Below are 24,816 nucleotides of genomic sequence, written 5' to 3'. Positions count from 1 at the left end.
CAGACAAGGTAGCGGACAAATTATTCGTGGCGGGGATGGCGGCAGCCGCAGCGTCGTCTTCGGCTAATACCGAGGGCTCTTGTTTCCGCCGTGTCTGCGGCCCGGCCGGGAACTGAGGATCAGCCGGGACTCGGATGACGCGCAAATGGGGGTGCGGAGGGAGCAAGCGGCGGATGAAAGGGAGGGCCAGAGGGGAAAGAAAGGACGCCGGCGTAGAGGAGTCATTGGCGGCTGAAGTAGCGCGCGGCAGGTAGCTGCGAGAACGCGGGTTTGGCCCGACATCACAGTCTCATGTGAGAGAGACAAGAGTAGCTACGGGATTCCAAGGTCATGCCAGTATACGACGGAGATTCAAATGAAAATCTTAAGAGTTCCACAAAATTTCTAAAACTTGTATGATGAAGCGGTTGGTGGCAGTGGTGTGCCTTCAGTTTCAGAAAGTGACCGACAGGTGGCAGAGTGAAGGTATAACGCAGGAGAAGGCAGCAGCGTCCGTAACAAGATGGCCACCCCACTGTCAACAAGCAACATGATCGAGCAGCGGTGTGTGACGCGATTTTTTGTGTAGTGAAGGTATCAAACCAATCGAAATCATCGCAGAATGACAGAGCAGTACGGTGAATCGTGTTTCTCGTTGCAGCAAATGTACGCATGGTGTAGGAAGTTTAATGTGGTGGAACTTCTGTGTCGGTCGGAGTGGCCGAGCGGTTCTAGGCACTTTAGTCTGGAACCGCGCGACCACTACGGTCGCAGGTTCGAATCCTACCTCAGGCATGGATGTGTGTGAAATCCTTAGGTTAGTTAGGTTTAAGTAGTTCTAAGTTCTGGGGGAGTGATGACCTCAGATGTTAAGTCCCATAGTGCTCAGAGCCATTTGTTTGGGGGATGCCCCATGACCTGGACAGCCTCACCACGTAGTGGCGGACTAGAACATTGCATTACTGGACGAGCTCCTAAAGGAGAACATATACGTAACTCTGAACGGAATAGTCATAATTTTCAGTACTAGTATTGGTTCAGTGCGGAATACTGTTTGTAATATACAACATTTCAATAAGGTGTCTGCAAGATGGATGCCACGTCAGTTAACTGCCGAAGTGAAAGATCATCATATCGATGCCTGTGAAGAAAAAATGGCTCAAATGGCTCTGAGAACTATGGGACTCAAGATCTGGGGTCATCAGTCCCCTAGAACTTAGAACTACTTAAACCTAACTAACCTAAGGACATCACACACATCCATGCCCGAGGCAGGATTCAAACCTGCGACCGTAGCGGTCGCGCGGTTCCAGACTGAAGCGCCTAGAACCGCTCGGCCACAGCGGCTGGCTGCCGGTGAAGAACTTTTACATAGTTTAAACGTCGAAGGTGATGAATTTCTGGGAAAAACTGTTACAGACTACGAGACTTGGGACCACCGTCACCAAACAGAAACGAAACGAATAACCAAGCAACGAATGGTGCCACAGCTTATCGCCGAAACCAAAAACATTCCTCACTCAAGCATCTGCTGGTAAGGTCATGCCTTTTCTCTTCCAGGATGAAAATGGAGTAATTTTGGAGCATTACATGGATAGAGGCGTGACAGTAACCGGTACTTCTTATTCAGACATGCAGAAAAATCAACTTTGTCCAACAATTACGACTTCTGAATTCAGCATGACAACGACCAACTGCATACAGCCGATAAGACAATTGAGACTATGCAGGAAATGAAATATGAATGTCTGGTTCATCATCCTTATTCACCAGACCTCGCTCCAAATGGCTTTCATCTGGTCAGTGCACTCAACGAAGCAATGAATGTGGAAATGGTGTCCTCCACAGAAATGAAGTACCGGTCAGACAGGCAGGGAGTGAGAGCGTGGAAAATACACGGCTTGGCACAATCCACATATGCTGATGAGCTAAAACATTATGACAACTGGCCACCACGAGACTGAATGCCACCCGCTGCTCTTTCAGGCACGTGATGCAATAAGGAAAGTATATAAGCGGAGCTGTGAGGAATGGACAACGTCGAGTTAGTGTTGCAGAAGCCTGAACAGGCTAGCACGAGTGTGGTGTAGACCAGTCACCAGCCAGTGCGTCACCATCGGTTGCTGCAACTGCGATATGCCATACTACGCTACTCTTACTTAATTGAAGGGGGCGGGGGGGGGGGGGGGGGGGAGAAAGGAAAGGTAAGAAACTGATGACATCAGCTATATCGGGACTTGGTGCGGAATCAGCTTCAACGAGTGAAAATGCGTGACAGGACGGGACCCGAACCCGACATTCCCTCTTTACGAGATAGTTTTGTGTTTTTCACCGCACCATCGTAACACAGTGTTTATAGCAAATACTCGGACTATCCCGGCACGCTTGCCAGTCCCTGTTCATATCCACTATGCTCGCTTATTTTAGATTCCGGTTGGAGGTAGAAATGTGTATTCGCACTGAGTTTGTGGATTTATTACCCATATATGTGAACAAACACGTGACACGTCCGAAAGAATAGACAACACACATTCTTACACTACGCTTCTCTGAACCTTTCCGGAGAATTTCTGGATTGTGTTGTATCCTTACCAAATAGAACTGATGGAGGACGTTGAAAATGTCGAAAGAATGACAGCTCGTTTTGTTTTATCTCGAAGTATGGGAGAGAATGTCATGCATTTGATAAAAGTGTATGTGTGGCAATAACTACAACAAAGATGTTTCCCAGTCGGGCGAGATATTTTAACGAAATTTCAATCACCACGTTTCTCCTACAGAAGAGATAATATTTTTTTGACTACAGGTGAATAAACTATCATCATGTAAAAGTAAACACTTGGTTCAAGAATGATAAAAGAAGGCTGCATACATGGAAGATGCCTGGAGATACTAAAAGGTATCAGATGGATTATATAATGGTTAGACAGAGATTTAGGAACCAGGTTTTAAATTGTAAGACATTTCCAGGGGCAGATGTGGACTCTGACCACAATCTATTGGTTAGGACCTGTAGATTAAAACTGAAGAATCTGCAAAAAGGTGGGAATTTAAGGGGATGGAACCTGGATAAAGTGAAAGAACCACAGGTTGTACAGAGTTTCAGGGAGAGCATAAGGGAGCAATTGACAGGAATGGGGGAAAGAAGTAAAGTAGAAGAAGAATGGGTAGCTTTGAGGGATGAAGTAGTGCAGGCAGCAGAGAATCAAGTAGGTAAAAAGACGAGAAGAAATATTGAATTTAAATGATGAAAGGAGAAAATATAAAAATGCAGTAAATGAAGCAGGCAAAAAGGAATACAGACATCTCAAAAATTAGATCGACAGGAAGTGCAAAATGGCTAAGCAGGGATGGCTAGAGAACAAATGTAAGGATGTAGAGGCTTATCTCACTAGAGGTAAGATAGATACTGCCTACAGGAAAATTAAAGAGACCTTTGGAGAGAAGAGAACCACTTGTATGAACATCAAGAGCTCAGATGGAAACCCAGTTCTAAGCAAAGAAGGGAAAGCAGAAAGGTGGAGCGAGTATATAGTGGGTATATACAAGGGCGATGTACTTGAGGACAATATTATGGAAATGGAAGAGGTTGTAGATGAAGATGAAATGGGAGAGAGGATACTGCGTGAAGAGTTTGACAGAGCACTGAAAGACCTGAGTCGAAACAAGGCCCCCAGAGTAGACAACATTCCATTACAACTACTGACGGCCTTGGGAGAGCCAGTCCTGACAAAACTCTACTATTTGGTGAGCAAGATGTATGAGGCAGGTGAAATACCCTCAGACTTCACGAAGAATATAATAATTCCAATCCCAAAAAAAGCAGGTGTTGACAGATGTGAAAATTACCGAACTATCAGTTTAATAAGTCACAGCTGCAAAATACTAACGCGAATTCTTTACAGAAGAATGGAAAAACCATTAGAAGCCGACCTCAGGGAAGATCAGTTTGGATCCCGTAGAAATGTTGGAACACTTGAAGAAATACTGACCCTACGACTTATCTTAGAAGCTAGATTAAGGAAGGGCAAACCTACGTTTCTTCCATTTGTAGACTTAGAGAAAGCTTCTGACAATGTTGACTGGAATACTCTCTTTCAAATTCTAAAGGTGGCAGGGGTAAAATACAGGGAGCGAAAGGCTATTTACAATTTGTACAGAAAGCAGATGGCAGTTTTAAGAGTCGAGGGGCATTAAAGGGAAGCAGTGGTTGGGAAGAGAGTGATACAGGGTTGTAGTTTTCCCCGATGTTATTCAATCTGTATATTGAGCAAGCAGTGAAAGAAACAAAAGAAAAATTCGGAGTAGGAGAAGAAATGGAGAAGAAATAAAAACTTTGAGGTTCGCCGATGAAATTGTAATTCTGTCAGGGACAGCAAAGGACTTGGAAGAGCAGTTGAACGGAATGGATAGTGTCTTGAAAGGAGGATGTAAGATGAACATCAACAAAAGCAAAACGGGGATAATGGAATGTAGTCGAATTAATTCGAGTGATGCTGAGGGAATTAGACTAGGAAATGAGACACTTAAAGTAGTAAAGGAGTTTTGCTTTTTGGGGAGCAAAATAACTGGTGATGGTCAAAGTAGGGAGGATATAAAATGTAGACTGGCAATGGCAAGGAAAGCTTTTCTGAAGAAGAGAAATTTGTTAACATCGAGTATAGATTTAAGTGTCAAGAAGTCGTTTCTGAAAGAATTTGTATGGAATGTAGCCATGTATGGAAGTGAAACATGGACGATAACTAGTTTGGACAAGAAAAGAATAGAGGCTTTCGAAATGTCGTGCTACAGAAGAATGCTGAAGATTAGATAGGTAGATCACATAACTAATGAGGAAGTATTGAATAGGATTGGGGAGAAGAGAAGTTTGTGGCACAATTTGACAGAGGAAGGGATCGGTTGGTAGGACATGTTCTGAGGCATCAAGGGATCACCAATTTAGTATTGGAGGGCAGCGTGGAGGGTAATGCCGTAGAGGGAGACCAAGAGATGACTACACTAAGCAGATTCAGAAGGATGTAGGTTGCAGTAGGTACTGGGAGATGAAGAAGCTTGCACAGGATAAGGTAGCATGGAGAGCTGCATCAAACCAGTCTCAGGACTGAAGACCACAACAACAACATGTAAAAGTAACAGAAATGAGAATTCACACAGAAAGGTTTAGGTATTCATTTACCCACTTGCAGTTTGAGAGTAGAACAGTAGTGAAATATTGTAGTTCTATGAATCCTCTGCCAAGTACTTAGGTGTGAACTGCAGAGTTGTCATGTCGATGCAGGTGTATGTGAAGCACCGAGTAAGCTGACCGCACGCTGGATCCCGCGTCTGATTCTAGCAACATGTCAGCAGAAAGTCCTGCAAACATGCGCTGTTCAACTCCCTTTCCTCCAGAGATAGGATTCCCGTGACGTCGTGTCTTACCAGCGAAGCATTTGTCAATCTTTGGACATAAAATGATGTTGCTCTCGATACTCAAAGTTAGTTCAACACTTAATCTCTCTCCAAGCTCCGACGATGCTCCTATTAATGTAAACTGTTAATACTTACATTTATCCATTAGCTTTCGAATCGCGTGCACATTTTCTACGGAATTAATTGACGCTCCTACATCGGTCGTATCAGAACTGAAAGAGTGATTTGGGTAACTGCGTTGGAGGGCTTCCATACTCTCCGATTTGAAGCCGTTATATTATCCTGTGTGGTGACAACTGATTACCAACGTTTACTCCGTTCACTTGTCCCAACATGGCCACGCAGCGTGTGTTGAAGACAAAAGAAAGTATGTGAAGTCCTATGGGACTTAACTGCTAAGGTTATCAGTCCCTAAGCTGACACACTACTTAATCTAAATTATCCTAAGGACAAACACACACACCCATGCCCGAGGGAGGACTCGAACCTCCGCCGGGACCAGCCGCATAGTCCACGACTGCAGCGCCTGAGACCGCTCGGCAAATCCCACGCGGCTTGTTGAAGACGTTTTTTACCTCTCAGTAATACTAATACCACGTCTGTTGCGAGATCGAAGACTAGCACGTCTGTATACCCCAAAGGCTGACTTCGCGTAAACCATTTCTCAGTAACACTTCTTTAGTTTTAATGTGTACTAAACTTGAATATTGTCATAGACGATAAACTAAACGTCCCTTGCGATACGGCAGTAGCATTTTTTTTTGTCCTTAGTGACAGTGCAGCCTGTGTAGTTCTCTACTTTCACGAAAGTAAATAGCAAATTGTGAATTTGGCCGAGATACTTTCATTGTCAAATGTTTTGAACCAACTCTGCAATGCTGGAGAAGCTACTGGTGTCAGTCTGTGAGTGATGTGTAAGAAGAGCAGCATTTCACGGAATTTTGCCTACGTAGCTGTGTCTTCTAATGAGGAAGAAATAGGAAACAGCTTCCTCATTAACGTGAGTAAAGGTAGAGTATCACTTTAACGGTGTAATCGAAGTAGCCGGCTTTTGTAACAGTTTCTTATCAGCAGAGCACATGTCTGACTCCCTTCTCGCGTTATAAGGTCACCACCTTAGTCCCTTAATATTAATTATGGGACGTTGCAGTAATTTAAAATAGTAGGGCGTTCTTCGATTCTGAAGAATGAAATCAGCTGGATTTTATTAAAATTTGTCAGTTTAAACACAGGACGTTAAGAAGCGTGTTTTTTTCCCCTGGTTCTTAGTACAATAGTGCGTTGTGTAATATTCGCTGTAGGTACACTACGACTATATGCTGAAACCATTGCATCAAATGAAATCCCATTTAAATTAAAAGATCGAAGTCGAAACAAGGCCCCTGTATTGGAAGACATGCCGTCAGAACTACTGCCAGCCTTGGGAGAACCAGCCATGACAAAACTGCTCCATGTGGTGTGCAAGATGTGTGAGACAGGCGAAATACAATCAGACTTCAAGAAAAATGTAAGAATACCAATTAAAAAGAAAGCAGGCCCCGGCAGGTGTGAAAATTACGGAACTGTCAGTTTAATAAGTCATGGTTTTAAAATAAGAACACGAATTCTTTACAGAAGAATGGAAAAACTGATGGAAGCCGACCTCGTGGAAGACCACTTTCGATTCCGGAGAAAAGTAGGAACACGCGAAGCCATACTAACCATAGAAACCAGGTGGCAGTTGTAAGAATCGAGCTAAAGGGAAGTAGTGGTTGGGACTGGCGTGAAACTGAACTCTAGCCTATCCCAGATGTTATTCCATGTCTACATTTAGTAAACAGTTAAGGGAACCAAAGAAAAAGTTGGAGTAGAAATTAAAGTTCAGGGGAAGAAATAAAAATGTTGAGGTTTGCCAATGATATTGTAATTCTACGAGAGCCAACAAAGGACTTGAAAGCATAGATGAACGGAATGGACAGTGTCTTGAAAGGAGGATGAACATTAAAAAAAGTAAAACAAGGATAATGAAACATAGTCAAATTAAATCGTGTGATGCAGAGGGAATCAGATTACCAAACGAGACACTTGAGTTTTGTTATTTTGGCAGAAAAGGAACTGATGATGGCCGAAGTGGAGAAGATATAAAATGCAGACTGACAGTGGCAAGAAAAGCGTTTCTGAAGAAGAGGAGTTTCTTAACATCGAATATAGATTTAAGTGTTAGGAATTCTTTTCTGAAGATTTTTGTAAGGACTGTAGCCAAATCTGGAAGTGAAACATGGACGATAATCAGTTTACACAACAAGAACGCAGAATCTTTTAAAATTTGGTGCTACAAAGAGTGCTGTGAAAATTAGGTGGATAGATCATGTAACTAATCTAAAGGTACTGAACAGCACTGCGGAGAAAAGAAATCTGTGTCGCAACCTGATTTTAAGAAGGGGTCGGTTTATAGGACACATCCTGAGCACATCAAGGGAACACTAATTTAGTACTGGAGGAAAGTGTGGGGAAAAAATCATAAATGGGTGCCAAGAAGTGAATACAGTAAGCACAGATTCAGAGGGTTGCACAGAGTAAAGTAACATGGTGAGGGGCACCAAACAAGTCTTCGGGCGGAAGGCCACAACAGCAACGACTACATGACTTGATTTTCTAACAAAATAAATGTAGTACGACATGTATGTTTAGGATCCACAAATCAGTACTCACAAGAAAGCTCAAACGTGAACAATATTTCAACTTCTATTATCTTTTTTTCTACAGATGAAACGGTAAACAGTCTGAATATTAAATTATCTACTTAGTACCACAAACCAGTATTAGTCAATCATTTTGATACGGCAGAATAGTCTGAATCTGCCTGTAGTTATTGCTATCTTTAGCATGAAACAACTGGCGAAGGAAGTTGATAGAGCTAATCCTCCTTCCGCGCACAACTTAATGAATGCTCCTGTATAAAACAGGAATGTAGTAAGTGGATACAGTTGTATACTCAAATCGTAAAACTATTCGTTTGTCCCGCCCAGCGAAGGAACGTAGCTGAACATCAGCACAAAAGAGGAACCAAGTGGTGCCAATAAAATAATCACTTCACACGTGTGATCCACCCGCGCTCAACGTGTCACTTGCCTACGAGCTCGTCACTGCCACTCAGGCGAACGTGTTTGGAATCAATTAACAGCCCACTCATTACCCAAGCAAATGATCCATTATCGGTTTTCACGTGAGTGAAAACAGTTTAAGCACAGTACTAGAATCGGGCCACGGGGGAAGGGCGAATTGGGTTTAACAACGAAATGCTCTCATCGAATGACAAATATTACGTTAACCAATTGTGAAACTAACTCAAATTTTCAAACACAGTCTTAATATTGTCCACTTCAGAACATTAGAAAAAAATACATCAGCAAATTCTTTTTACGAGGAGTATTTATATCAAATCTAAGACTACTCTTACAAGTGAATGCGTAAGAAAATTCTAGCTTCTTGTAACGTCTGCCGATGTAGGTCACGGGAAAATGTCATTGACGGAAAGTTTAGCTACTTAGTGTAAGGTTGCACTTTTCAATTACCTCAGCATTATCAGTACGAATGAAACAAGATGACTCAAATGAGTGACTGAGTCAATCACTGATCACCCACCTTGCGACTTTGTTTTGAAGGCTGTTGTTGATTTAACCATTCGACAACTAGAGTATTTAGCGACTGTGTTCCCGTTGCTGTATAGATCTCAATTCATCGGGTGTGCAAACGATTTCCGTTATTGCTACCACACTGAGTGCTTCTTGGTAACAGAGTTTGACGTTTCTACGGTTCGATGTTCTGGTACTGAAAGAATCACTGAGAAAATTACTGAACCGGACACCATTGTTGCGTCCTGAAAATACAAATTTCTTCCTGAAGAAACAAAAAATTTTGCTTGATCCGTGCAATGTGTACTAACAGGTGATTTTATGAATTCCTGAGGAAATTTTGCTATTACTTCCATAATAAACTATCAGTCAGTCCAGTAGACTTCATTTTTAATCAACAAATACTTAGATATGTAATGCGAATATAGTGAACAGTTATTTGTTTATCAGAATAACAATTTTGTCGTATGTGCTGCGAAGCTTACCTTGTATAAACGTCGTCGTATCGTTGGTCGTATGCAGTAGCGGTGCCTGCAACAACAAACGGTGTCGTAAATGACTTTTTCCCATGATAATAGTATATAATAAATTAAACGAAAATCAGTAAGATTATGCAACATGAGTAACATCGGGATTTTAGTCAGCTGCTTTTTTCGTACAGAAAGATAAATAAACAAGTATCTGTATCGTGTGCAGAAACACCGCTGTGAAATATTCTAGGAGCTACGAGAAAAACTAGATAAATCAAACTTTTGAAGATGACTAGCTTTATTTACGAAACACTTGTTTATTAAGGTGTTATTAGGAACCGTTACTACATTAGAATTAATAATTATTTGTCACTGTCATTATACTTGGGCTGGTTTCACGCTGTTGCGCATTTCATACAGCTGTGAGCCAATCATTATATATCTGTGTATCTGATACGTGCAGTCACGTGTGTAATCTTTGACTTACCTTCTATCCATCTCATGCCCAGTTTTTCCAGGTTAGCCAGCTTGTTTGAAAGGCATTTGATATGGAACATCAGTCTCTGCACTGTGTGCCCCATGACCGTAAAAAATATTCCACTATTTTAACGGAAGTCACAGAGTGGATTTCAGCACGACTGAGAGATGTTTTGGCATGCTATAAAACCAGGAAATGAAATACCAAATGATAAATTGGTTAACTATTCGAATAGGTGCACTTTTCAATTGTTTTCCTAGAATCCTTTCAAAAGAAGTTTAGATTCGTCATTCCATTTCAGATACCTGAAAAATTAATGTTGACGTTGCTGCAGGTTGTGATTATGATTATAGAAGTAACCTTTGTAAAACTGTATCATCTCCGTCGTATCCGGTACCTACATTTTCATTTGACAAGTAGAACTTTTCCGTTCATAGTTAGCACTGTGCGATTCGAAAAGGTGTACCACAGCGAGACACAGGTCGGACAGATTTCTTTTCCTATTCCTGTGTAAAGCCCGTGAGGTCAACGAGTCGTTAAATGCCAACCTTCCTTCGCTTCCTTTGAAATATATTACGCTTAAAGCAATGTCAGACATCCATCGGGCAAAGTATGGTGTTCGTGATGCCTTCTCCGAGAACCTAAGCCAGAAAATGGCGCGTAAACTCGGGAAGCGATCCGATTTCATGGTGACATTCGTCCCTTCGTTCGAGTCAGCGTAAAATCCCAGGAACGCGAGTGGCTGTTTGCTGTTATCAGCTTTGAAAACGCTGCGCCCAATTCATCATACAAGTAGTACTCGTAATTTATTCTACCTGAAGAAACAGATTATACGCAAGAGTCGAAAAACTTCTAATATCTTCCTTTACAGTATAATGTTGCTTAGGCATACAGTCACTAGCTGTAACTACACGATTTCTCTCCTCTGTTATGATGATGCATTCTTCGAGGTGTGACAAAAAACTCTGTTACATGAGTTTGTTGTGGACGTACAGGTAACTATATAGCAGTCTGATGATTTTTAAATGAAATCATTCCGCTTTTTTCTGGCAAAACATTGTGATCCATTTACTACGCCCGCTGCCTTAAATTTCACCAGCTTTATTGTGTGTATGGTATATGGAACAGCAGATAAATTCACACCATCACATGCAACTGCTGTTACGCGTCACGTCACAGCTTTATATTACTGAGTAGGTTACGGCATCCCACAATGCATGAAAATGACCACTTGACGAAACTGCAACCGCAGTCAGTAAGATCTTAGCAGCCAAAAGCGGAATGATTTTATTTGAATGGTAGTTGTATAATACGAACCCGAACTTCACTGAGAAAAACACGGCGGTTCCTCAGGAATATTTTCTGAGTATTTTGGTACAAGGGATATACGGGCTCCGCTGGCACATTACAGGCTAATCATGTAACTATAATTTATTCGGTTCGTTACTAAAGCTGCTTTTGTTTATGCGAAAAATAACTTGAAAACAGTGAAAAAGAAAGTAATACGCAATCAGCTAAAAATGCAACACAAAACACAGAATAACTCAAGAGCTCCAAGACCAGACGTGTACAGTTCTGTTATAATGTGTTCAATCTGCAATACTGCTGTTCCCTCACGAATATTGTTCAACATGATCAAGACAGGATGTTCAGCGACGTATCATCGACTGTCTTACACATTCAGGAAGCCCAGATGTTTGGGGAACTACTTCCATGGCCCGCATCCCGTGGCCGTGCGGTAGCGTTCTCGCTTCCCACGCCCGGGTTCCCGGGTTCGATTCCCGGCGGGGTCAGGGATTTTCTCTGCCTCGTGATGGCTGGGTGTTGTGTGATGTCCTTAGGTTAGTTAGGTTTCAGTAGTTCTCAGTTCTAGGGGACTGATGACCATAGATGTTATGTCCCATAGTGCTCAGAGCCATTTGAACCCAACTACTTCCATGACTCAGACAATCTTGGCAACACAGTCCAGAAGAGTACCGATCGGAATCTCGTAAATTAGGCTCTTCACATGCCCCGAGAAGAAGTAGTCCATTAATAACAGGTGTGGCACCCAAAATGATCGCAGAACAAAACCACAGCGACCCAGCTGTTGCTCAATCGAAATACAATTACTCTGTAGCGACTGCAATTAGCCACTGGACACCACAGGTCGCTTATGCCAAAATACGCAGAAAATGCTGCTGAACAACTACCGAAATTTTGTTTGTAGTGACGTATCTTGTAAAATTCTGCCATTCTGCATTTCCTTTAGTCAGCTTTTTAAATATTAAGTTTGGTAGATTAAGATACTATCTCGACTTGTAGCTGATATACAAAACCGTAGAGGGGTACTTTTCCCAGTCCGTCAGGAACTTCAGCGGCACAAATGTCGCGACATACGGCGCTTGTAGCAGGTCGGTGGCATGATGAGTGCCTCGGTGTGTGAGACAAAAATCTTACACGCTCACATACTGCTCATGACACAAAAATCACCGAATTTTCAAAATTGTTTCTAAATCAGTTGCGTGACATGCAACATTTTTCGCAAGAATGTTTTTTAAAGTTTACGTTTCCGTGTATTGCAAAATTCATGGAAGGTATGTTAAAGCGATGTACTGAGCACTGGTCTAAACATATTATTATTTTATTCAAACATTTAAATTTTCACTTTCTTATTATTAAAATAAGAAGCATCTCCTGCATGTTAAAGTGACGCTGACGGAAGCTCTGATTATCAGCCTGGTGCCACAAATTAGCAGTCAAAGAAGTGAAGCGAGAAATATAAATTAAGAATCTGAGTGTGCCAAAAGTAACCGAACCGAGCATATAGTAAAGTCTCGATACTGACTGACTGTAACGGACTTGCCGAGTAGTTCGGTACAAATACGGCGAAGTTTGCGTTCGGCCCAGGGGCAGCGCAGCCCGGCTTTGCTCCATTCGGCATCCGGCGCGTCGCTCTGTTTCCGGCGGCCCATCCTATTTGTTTCCATTTTTCTGCCGTGGCGCGCTGACCGCGACTTTGTCGTGGAGAGGGCGTGGGCGGCGGCGCCTGCGAGGGCGGGATGAACAGACCGAGGACGGACGGCGGCCCAGGGGACCCCGGCCCGGCTCAATGGCGTCCGGATGACAAACGGCCAGCGCCGCCAACCTCCTGTTGAGACCCGCCGGCGCTCCGGGCATCGCCGAAACGGCGCGCTAACGCGGTTAACGGGCTGAGTGCTACAGACAAATTTTGGTAAACATGTCAGCTGCACATGGATAGTTTTAAATATTTACCCATGTACTACACAACGCAAAAAGCGGTATGTGACTGTGTGTGCAGAGGATTCCAGATTCATTTCTCCCGGTTCCAATTCCACTCAGCGATTTCTCGGTAAAAGACTGCGACCGACATCCTTTTGTGGGAGCCGGAATTTCTGTTGTTTTTGCGTCGTGGTCGCTGCGCGAAGAGATATGTTGGAGGTAGTCGTACGTGTACTGAAACATGGAGTCTCGGAATTTTGTAAGTTTCACCGCGACGCGCAAAAGGCTCACTCTATAATGTTCTTCTGGAGGCGTCGACGGGCTCTGTGAAGCAGTCATGCTGACGCAGCAAATCCATGTTGAGCCGTGCAGTTCTTTCTCCATTTTTTTCTCTTACTCTTCCGCTAATTCACTTTGGTAAGCTTTCAGTACCGGCAAGACAATACTCAAGAATTAGCGAAACGATTATTTTGCAGACAACTTTCGCACGTGAATTGCATTTTCCTTGCATTCTTCCAACAAATCTGGCGTCTTCTGTCCTAGCGGCTGGATTTATGTCTTATATGGCTTTTACCAGATGCTTTCGGATACTTGGAAATTGTGGCATTATTTAAGTGACTCATCGCCGATCGCGTAGTCGAATTATATTTCATCTTTTCATCAATTTACCGACATTACATCACGTTTATTTAACTTTAGAGCCAGCGGTTGTTCTCTGCACCAGGTTTAGATCATCATCCTTTTTCTCTCCATTTAGCAAAAATAACGTATTGTAACGTATAATATGCACAGACAACACCGTCATCTGTAAAGCGCCTGATGGGGTTAAATACTATCTGTTACGTCATTAGCATATATTTTAATACACTGTGTGAAGTTATCCACAAAAACAGACGAAGAACTAGAAATAATCTCTTTAGATCTAATGAAGCAAGTTTTGAAAGTGGAGTACCTAGCGTTCTCTCGTAATATGCCGTTGTTAACCAACTATAAAGAATGAGCTCTAACAGTATACAAACTATACGATATAGAAAAAAACAAAAAACAGGGCTTCTGATCTCCTAAGGAACAGTATCCCACAATGCGAAAATTAAGTGCCAAACCATGGTTCTTAAGCCAGAAGCAGTTCACAGTTTGGAATGGTTCAAATGGCTCGGAGCACTATGGGACGTAACTTCTGAGGTTATCAGTCCCCGAGAACTTAGAACTACTTAAACCTAACTAACCTAAGGGCATCACACACATCCATGCCCGAGGCAGGATTCGAACCTGCGACCGCAGCTGACTGTAGCTCCTAGAACCGCTCGGCCATCCAGGCCGGCACAGTTTCGAATGTCTCATACTGAATAAGAAGGGAGAAATGGAAGAAGTGGACTGTACGGAAAGAAAAAATTTAAGGAAAATTCTCGTAGCGCAAGAAATAAAGATGGTGTCTGGGAGGAGAAGAAGGATCACTATTTGTATGAATCACCATCAGTGTCAGTCATTGGAGAAGGTTACGCATACTAGACGCAGGAGAAGGCTTAAGTCTTATGGGCACCTCTACAGTATGAGTGTAAGAATGAATTTCAACTTCGCACCTTACATGAGAGATTTTATACATCATAACAGGAAGGTGAATATGTCACCTGGCATACTTCCCGTCGAAAATGACGAGATTTGCCGATTAAAATGTACACTATGCAATGCAAAGGTATGACAATCAGTCGACGGTATTAACACACCGAACCTAAATCTTGCATGTCAATGTGCGAGAGAAGAAAAAAGCTGCTGGAGGAAACATTTCAGTTTGGAAGAAGATGCGAGCTGCGATATCGGGACCCGAGTGCAACAGAATGCTCTTCAAGTGACCTGTGTTGAGGGACAATGAAATCGCTGGGTGAGTCATCGAAGAGAGCAGGTACCGGGCCAGAAGTGTGATACAGAGAGAATCTTTAGAAAACTGCTTTGGGGAATTTCCAGATGGATACAAACAGACCAGCGACGCAGTTGATCATTTGAAAGGCGTGTCGTACGCAGGCGATGTACGCATGTAACTTTTAGGCGTCTGGAGAGGGCACAAAATGTCTGATAGGTTGAAATGAACTAAGAAGGAGTAAAGTGTCAAAATTTCGACGCAGTTTGATGGTAGGCCCTTTGCGATTGGCAGAGATAGTTTCCACAAGATGAAAGGAATGTTCCTATTGGTTGGAAAAACCCGTGACATGAAGCATGAAAGGATCGAAGTGGGGGACAGTTTTGCTACGAGAGAAACAAGACCGAAAATTTCAGGGTCTCTCCTCTGAACCAGCGTCAAGTGCAGAACAGGGCGCATCATGCTCTGTACGACGCAAAGGAGGAATTTTAAAGTGAACACTGCGTTCACTTCGGCTGACATTCAGCTAGATATTAGCTGTAGCATCGTTGAGCTCCAACAGCGCAGAAAAGAAACAGCCACATAATTAATTCTTCTTGCGAGAACTGAAAGGACACTGCGATATGCACGCTGCTCCATCCATGCATGTGCATATCGCATATTTCAAGACTAGGGACGAGCGCATGTTTTCTCGCCTAACGAGAAACATACGACAGTTTCTTCTGATAAAATCAGCAAAGACTTTGACTAGCTTTTATAGGACTTTCAGAGGATGAGAGCTGCCATGCAGCCGACAGCTCATCGCAGCTAAAGTAAACACTGGTAGCAGAGGCGTAAACCTGCTGGCTCACCAGCTTGCGTCCACTGTGAACTCGAGGAAACTTGAGTAATCTTTTGCTCAGCTTGTCACAAAAACTAACCATCCTCCGTAGACTTGGTTGTCATCCTAAATAGTACCGAACTCAGAACCGGAATATGATGATGTGTCGTAATATTGGACAACTTCACGATGTAGTAGTAACAATAATTTTGTAGAGAACCTTCTGGTTAAAATTTGATACTGTTGTGTTCAGAGTTATTTTGATTAAACTGGACGTAATGTGTTATCTTGAGAACTATCCTAACATGCCATGTTACAACCTATGTAAATTCGTCTACTTCTTTGACTATAATCTTTAATTAAAAACAGTTTGTGTACAGCTAAACACCGTTATGCTCTGTCATAGGATAAGGGTCCACTCCTAACCCCAAACATTATTCTATACACGCTAACGCACTCACAGGGTGTTTTTGCAAATGTCTGACGATAGAGAAAAGAATGGATTGTCAGATGAGCGAATGTAGATTGACAAAGAAAATTTCAAGTACTTTCAGAAAATCAGAAGGGACGTGGAAGTAGCTGCGATTAACCAGAAAGAGATATGATATAAAGAGGTATTTCGCAGGAAGGTTGTATGAAAAACGAAGTACTAGGACAAGGGTCCTCTGGGCAGAGAAACAGAGAAAGAACCTCAGCGAACAAATAAAGAGATTCCGGGGGGCTGGATGGGGGGGAAAAATACTATTGTTTCCAGTTTCCACTTGTCTATTGTAGGCCGAAGTAAAAAAAAAAGTTGTTAAAAGCTTTACCAGAGATAGTTACAGGATTTTATTGGTTTTCTTTATCAACTCGAAAAATTAAACTTAGGTATTTTTTGTTTGTTAGTTTGCAATCCTGATACACTCAGAAATTCGCACGCCGCAACACCATAACACGCTGACGGAGGAGCCAAAACGGAATGGTGCTTCCTACAGATCAGTCAGCACTCGACTTCACTTTAAGCCCATCTGCCGGGGTAAGAATCGTTGAAATGCCAATTTTTTTCGCGGTGAATACTTAGATACTCTGACGCATGCATTCACGCTTGTCTCTGGACGCCAATGCATGTTCTGCAGATTAAATTTTATTCATCAAATTTTAAAAGTTGACAATGAGCACCAACATATTTATAAATTGTTACCTAGTGCTGACTAAGCATAGACACATCTTAAAGATCACAGTAACTTTAACTAAAGTCTATGCAGAATGTGGTGGCCGGTGCGCAATGACCTATTTTCATATGAATCGGTGGGCGAGGTCATTCGTTTGTTCCGAACATGAGACAGACGTTGCCCGCTGACAGAATCGAGGCGTACTCAAAATATTCGTCAAAAATTTCGTTTTCGCCTTCCTTGTAACTCTATATGTCACGTTCATTACGTCGTGTCCATAATTTCGTTAATGAGGACAGTTATTGTAATATTTGCGTTTAAGTAAGACACACCGCAAATTTCGAAAAAGTGTACCCTTGTAAATTTTGATGAGTGTTTTGAAAACAAAAACATTTTAATCACATTTATTAAAATGTACCTATAGTTCTGTCTTTACTGAGGACGACACGGTCCTGTGAAATCAGATGCATACGTTTGGAATACCCTTTGCTGAGCACTAGCCCGCTATGGAGCGGTATAGTCGGTGAAAGCAAAATTATGGAGAAAAAAGGTGCTCTACGTGTGCTAACCAAGCACGAATCGAAACTTCAACAGGTCACTATTTTCTGTCGTCTATGTTTCGAAAGTCGATCTCGCCCGCGAAATCCTTGCGGCCCAGTTCGGTTCTCAATTCGGCTTACAACTTAAGGATGTTAAGTGTGTGAAATTTACTTTGTTGTACACCAGCTACTACTCGTCAGCTAAACTCATTGGCGAGCACTTATCATAGCCTCTCCTCATTCCAGTTACATATACCATTATCTACTGCATGGTACTATGTAACAGAAGCGAAGCTTTCCAGGGTCATTACTTCACGATATCTAACCTTTGTTCATTTGCACTGTTCTAGATAGTGGAGCGATCTGTTCGTTATAGAACAGCCGGGACCCCGACACGCGTAATATCTTTCGCTGCTGTGTACCGGGACCCCGGCTGTATCGCCATAATGAACTCCTGAAGTCTGTCTCTTCAATGAGACCTCCCCGGTCTTAATTAAATGCACAATGAGCCTTGTACTGCTTGGGAGCTATTGTAGCTTCGCCGAGAGCAGCGAATTGGGTGGGGGAGGGGAGGAGGGAGTTCTGGGCGGAATGGAAGGCAGGATGGGGAGGGATGGAGGCTGTCCTACCGTCCGTCGGTGATCTGCAGAACTTGTAACTCGGTAACGATCCAAGACTAATGAGATTCGTCGAAACATTTCACGTGTGTGTTAGGAAGCCTAATTTTAAGTGGTAATTACGAGGACAATTTTGTGTGAACAGAGGTACACTAAACTGCCGATGTTTCAAATATTCACATTCAACACCACTGACAATATTCTCATCTATTATAATTATTAGGCACACAACACACAATAAACCAATTTAAGAGACAGCAACGCATTTACGGAATCATTCTCTAGTCTTATGACTGTTTCTATTTAGATTAGCAAATAAATGAATTTTTCAGTGCAGCAGACACAAAATAAATTGATCTGGAAATGACATGCTCTTTCTACATAAAATTTCCAAGTCGTGTTACACTGCTCCTTCCCGTCACACTAACACCCGTTTACCAGTCTGTATGATTCCAAGTTCAACAGTAGGCCCCCTTTCTACTACAGGATTACTATGGTATATTAGGCACATTATAGCCTCCGAAATGGCGTTCAATTGGAAGACTTGTACAAGGGCATTGAACCACACGCAATTATATAACTTTAGCAGTGTTCCCTGACCAAGTTCACTTGCCACGCTCCAACTGAATTATAGTGCACTGCTTTGCGAAGTGAACATTAAGTTATGACGTCATGTGAATGTAGCGAGTGAGCAACTGTTTCTTCCTGTTACAAAGATAGATATACATGATGCGTCCGATATTTTGAATCATATGAACACATTGTCGTAACCTGGGAACAAATAAAATTGTCTCAAATTACTGACAAACTGTAAAAATACGCTAACTAGTGCTGAAATGAAAATGCTCCATAATCTTGTAGATGTAAGATGGCTTTCATCAGATAAACAACACGCTGACTTTGCGCTATCACCACATGCACGCACACGGACCATCACGCTGGGTGATACGCCAGTATGGCTATGACGAATACGCTCTTCCAATGTGCGTTCACCGCTATGTCGCCAAACACGGATGAGACCATCATGATGCTGTAAACAGAACCTGGATTCATCCGAAAAATTAACATTTTGCCATTCGTGCACCCAGGTTCGTCTTTGAGGACACCATTGCAGGCGCTCCTGTTTGTGATGCAGCGTCAATGGTAACAGCAGCCATGGTCTCCGAGCTGATTGTCCATGCTGCTGCAAACGTCGTCGAACTGTTCGAGCAGATGGTTGTTGTCTTGCAAACGTCCCCATCTGTTGACTCAGGGATCGAGACGTGGCTGCACGATCCGTTACAGCCATGCGGATAAGATGCCTGTCATCTCGACTGCTAGTGATACGAGGCCTTTGGGATCCAACACGGAATTCTATATTACCTTTTTGAACCCACCTATTCCATATTCCGCTAACAGTCTCTACCAACGCGATTAGCAATGTCGAGGTACGATAAACTGCAATCGAAATAGGCTACAATCCCACCTTTATCAAAGTCGGAAACGTGATGGTACGCATTACACGAGGCAACGCCGGTCAACTGTTGTTTGCGTATGAGAAATCGGTTGGAAACCTTCCTCATTTCAGTACGTTGTAGGCGTCGCCACCGGCGTCAACCTTGTGTGAATGCTCTGAAAAGCTAATCATTCGCATATCCCAGCATCTTCTTCCTGTCGTTAAATTTGGCGTCTGTAGCACGTCATATTCGTGGTGTAGCAATTTTAATGGCCAGTAGTGTCTTGTGTTACAGTGGAATAACGCACACGAACAGCTACCAATGAAATATTGTGACTCTTTCAACTGTCGTACAGACAGTCTTATTTCTCGGAAACGACTAAGAGTTATGTCTTTCTGTTGATATACGTCAAAGTCCTACATACCTTGTCAATATGAATCTAACTGGCGAGGGGAAGCTCTGCCGTCGCCTTGTTAGTGGAAACATAAAAATAAAAGAGCATTAAACAGCAGATGCGGAGTGGTTATATCATTCACTTATTTAAATGGCTTCTCACTTAAACTTACGTTGCCCCGAAGTTTGCCAGTGGCTCAGTAAATCAAACCAATGTCCTGTACATGGAAGAGAGGCTGGCATTTTAATCGTGGGAAGGGGCCGGCAGGTAATTAAACTCTCGTCTAGGACGCTCCCCTTTCGGAGCAGCTACCCGCGATACAGGGGAGCACGCAAGGCGAAAGGTAGTGTGTCGGCGTGGTAGGTCCGGAGCAGCGTTCATGAAGAGGCGGCGGCACGCTAGGGGGCGCGCCCCGGCAGGTGGCCGGCGTTAGCCTAATGTAAGCAATTAGATGCGGCGCCGTGTCGGACCATTATAGCCTGCGGACCGCCGTGCCGGCCTGCCGTTTAGGCCACTAGCCCAGGGGGCGGCCTCCGCTACTGCCGCACACATGCCGCGGAGAGCCTTGCCAACAATTCGGGGGCGGAAATGGAAAACCTTCTAAGTGACACTTTCTCACAAAACGCGCTTTCAGTGCCATTGTTTTCTCGGCACTCTGTTGCATGCCTGACATTTCACCCAGGTGCCAAACCGTGGACAAAGTCTTTCAAAAATTTGTTAGTAGATGCCACACAAACTCTGTGCCAACCTGTGCTTCCATCTCGAGTTCTAAAATGTAAAAAATACGAGAAGTGACTTTCGTTCACTACAGGTCTACTAGTGGAAAACCTAATGCCGTATTTTATTACTTTTATCACAAATAAAAAGTAATGCCTCAGTATTCAAATGGCTCTTAGCACTATGGGACTTCACTGCTAAGGTCATCAGTCCCCTAGAACTCAGAACTGCTTAATCCTAACTGACCTAAGGACATCGCACACATCCATGCCCGAGGCAGGATTCGAACCTGCGACTGTAGCGGTCGCGCAGTTCCAGGCTGTATCGCCTAGAACCGCTCGACCACCCCGGCCGGCCAAACATCAACATCATCACCATCATCTTTCTGCCTGTTCGGATAAGCATAGCTAGTGCTGTGCTTCCCATTCCCGCTCCCTCCCTTCAGCTGCCCCTATGCACAAAGTATGCACACAGCAAACGCAATGTCGCAACCGAAAGGCGCATAGAGAAGGGCGTAGGCAGGAGCGCGCATCATGTTGGTGGAGTAGCTACGTGTGAATATACATTATGCAGTAAATGAAATAATTTTTAACGTGTTTTATATTCAGTGATGCAAAAAGTGTGTCTACTGCACACTGTGATGGGTCACTTTTTTTCCTCTCTACAATAAAAATGGTTCAAATGGCTCTGAGCACTATGGGACTTAACATCTATGGTCATCAGTCCCCTAGAACTTAGAACTACTTAAACCTAACTAACCTAAGGACATCACACAACACCCAGCGATCACGAGTCAGAGAAAATCCCTGACTCCTCCGGGAATCGAACCCGGGAACCCGGGCGAGGGAAGCGAGAACGCAACCGCACGACCACGAGATGCGGGGTCTCTACAATAGCCTATGCTCTTCCTCAGGGTTCAAGCTACTTCCATGCCAAATTTCATCAAAATCGGTTCTGCGGTTTTGTCGTGAAAACGTAATAGAGTTACTTTCGCTTTTATAATGTTATTATGGAAGCATGGGTATTTAAATAAGTAGAATTTTTAATAGTGGTTGGATGCTGCTTTCTACTCTGAACAATCAGCTTATAAAGACTTTCTTATTGGCATCTAGAAGCACTAAGTTTTCTGGTTTCGCACTTACAGCGTTCTTATTAAAGTACTTATTTTTTGTCTTATTATTTTTGCGGTGATGCGGTGAGCGGCAGTGTTTTGTGGTATCAGAATACCTTCTCAACCCTTTGTATTCAAAGCAAGTATGTGCTGTCAGAAATACAATGTTTTTTTTCATTTTCTTAACAAATATAAGATTTGGCACTTAGAAACATTTCACTTCTCACTATTCAGTTCACTCCAGTTCACATCATTCACTGGTATGAAATTTACTTAATTAAATTATGTTGATTAAATCTGATAATTTTCCGTGTAGTTGCCTGGACTGCGCCATTTGCGAAATTAACGATAATTAAAAGGATTGGGTACAAGAAAGTAAACAGACCTCGTTATAAGCATCTGTTTTCACAAAATGTTGACCATGAGATGTGAATTTCAGTTACTTTTTACAAAGCAATTAACTGTTATTAAAAATAAGAACATAGCAATAAATCCATTATATTAACGATAATCTCTCATTGTTTATTTCCTATATTTTTGATTATTATTACTCTGAGACACACGTTGCACTGGCTGGTATGCAGCTACAAGAGTGCTTCAGTACACGTCTTTGCCATCTGATGATCCGTCTGTCAACAGCATGGGAGACTGCGTGTACGAATGAACTAACATTCCTCACACGTGGTCAGAGCTTGACACATGCAGGTTCAAATGGCTCTGAGCACTATGGGACTTAACTGCTGAGGTCATCAGTCCCCTAGAACTTAGAACTATTTACACCTAACTAACCTAAGGACACCACACACATCCATGCCCGAGGCAGGATTCGAGCCTGCGACCGTAGAGGTCGCGCGATTCCAGACTGTAGCGCCTAGAACTGCTCGGACATATGAAGGTATTACTGGCTATGACGCACTCACGATTACTGAACTCGGAATGAAAGGACTGTGCGACTTCATCTGTATCTTAAATACACTAATAAATTTTCTGCATGCAACCGTATTCACAAACTAATTTGTGATGGAATGTAAAATGACTCGTTCCACATCATTACGAATGATGGTTAAAAATGATCCATGGAACATGAAACCAACTTACGAACTACGTCAGCATTAGAAAAGGACAGACATCTGCCTCGGCAGCCAGAGACTTTACATATGGATGTGGAGCTGAATTTGCGTGAATATGTCTGTGTGTATGTTGTCTTTCTCAGAAGAAGGCGTTCTTGGGTGTTTGATAGTCTTTTTGTTGTGTCTGTCTGCAACTCTACAACTACGCCATATGGTGAGTAGCACTAACCATGTGACAGGAGGAAGGATTACTATCGATAAGAGAACTCTCCGCTTCGCAATCGAGTTTGGGATAAGACTGCAGATTGCCTTCATAACCATAAACGCTGCAGCTGTTGCTCTGCATTGGCAACGATTTGCAGCAATTTCTTGTTTCTCTTTGTCGGTCGGTAAATAAGGCTGTCACGCTGGTATGCGGTCAGCCTTGCAGTGGAGCTGCAGGCCGGGAACGAGTCTGTGCAAGGTGCGAGCGGCACACTGCCTGGTGCGCAGGAGAGAGTTGGAGGGTGGGTCGCGGTGGCCTATCTCTGCAATCTGCTGGTCACGCCCCAGTCCGCCGTGATCCTCTGACCCGGGCCACTCGCCCCTCCGCACTTGCTGCTCACTCCTTGTCTGACATCAAGGAGAGCCACGTTCAGAATTACGCCAGATGGCGCTTAACGGTAATCGGAGCGAACTGCTTGCCTTGCCCTTTCTCCGCACACTCGCTGGGCGTACATAACGGACGACGCAATTCTAGACGTTAATAAATGTTCCTCTGTTGCCAGAGTACTGACGTAATACTGCAGACGTCGGTAATACCTCGCTAGTTGTGGTGTGTAGACAATAAGAATGCAAGTGCCGTAGGATTCATAGGCGCGAATGTTATAGCAAATTAAAATATCTACAACTCGACCGACCTTTTCTGAATGCCTGAAAAGTCTCGTAAATCTTTTTATACCTGTAGCCTCCTAGTTACTGTCGTGTCTTCCAGAGGATATGAGACACAGCCATACACAGAGAGATTGCCACGCGGCAAGGCCAGCCTCCAGAGAGAGGTGTAACATAAGAGGGCCGTCCAGCAAGCAATGCAACACATTGTCTTCACGGCAACTTTCGGTTGAAAAAATTCGGAACTTGTTATGGGATCCTATAGTTTCATGAAGTTCCGATAGGTCGCAGCGCTATACGTAGTCTTCCAAATTGCGTTTGTAATGAAGGTGCGTTCCATGCAGAGTTGTCATTGAGCTGCTTTCGGTGGTGAACCAGACCATTACAGAGATTGATAGGCGCTTGGTGGATGTCTACGGAGAGCTGGCAGTGAACAAAAGCACGGTGAGTTGCTGGGCGAGGCGTCTGTCATGATCACAACGAGGTTGCCGAAACATGTCCGATCTGCCGCGTGCCGACACTTCGCACACATCTGTGACACCTGCCATGTGGGAACTTGCAGGCTCTCTCATTGTGATGCCTCGACCACCTCGCATTAAACACCTTGTTGCTGAGCACGACGTCTCTATTGGTTTCCGCACCCAAGAAGAGCCCAAAACACATCACTGGACTGTTCTTCCTCATCAAGCATACAGCCCGGATATCGCACTTTCTGAAATCTGTTTGGTCCAATGAAGAGATGCATTCCACAAGAAGTGGATAATGCGGATGTTATAAATGCAGCAAGATGTTGGTTCCGACACCGCCCAGTAGAGTAGTACCATGTGGGTATACAGGCTCTCATAGTAAGGAGACGAAAGGCCCTCGCATTGAATGGAAATCGCGTCGTAAAACAGGGTTTTTGTAGATAACTGAGTGGGGAATAATATGACGTATTTCAATCCTGAATAAAACCAATCTGTTTTCAGGAAAGAAGATGTTGCATTACTTTCCGAACGCCTCTCGAAGTTATAGTTCAGCGCACGTAAAACGGACGAAATTATGCTTCCAAAATACTTCAT

General features: G+C 43.3%; 1 protein-coding gene across 4 annotated transcripts in view; it reads right to left on the bottom strand.

Annotated features, from left to right (window-relative positions):
* The window catches only part of LOC126266784 (irregular chiasm C-roughest protein-like), a 1,732,081-nt gene that overhangs the window by 1,191,464 nt on the left and 515,801 nt on the right, over positions 1-24,816 (bottom strand). For all 4 annotated transcript variants that reach the window (XM_049971325.1, XM_049971326.1, XM_049971327.1 and 1 more), the window contains exon 2: positions 9,491-9,536. The gene's annotated coding sequence lies outside the window, so the exon portion shown is untranslated. The remainder of the gene's footprint in view (positions 1-9,490; positions 9,537-24,816) is intronic.

This window comes from Schistocerca gregaria, chromosome 4 (assembly GCF_023897955.1).
Source record: "Schistocerca gregaria isolate iqSchGreg1 chromosome 4, iqSchGreg1.2, whole genome shotgun sequence".
Taxonomy (NCBI): domain Eukaryota; kingdom Metazoa; phylum Arthropoda; class Insecta; order Orthoptera; family Acrididae; genus Schistocerca; species Schistocerca gregaria.
The sequence above is the reverse complement of the archived record's forward strand: the minus strand, read 5'-3'. Positions and strand labels throughout refer to the sequence as shown.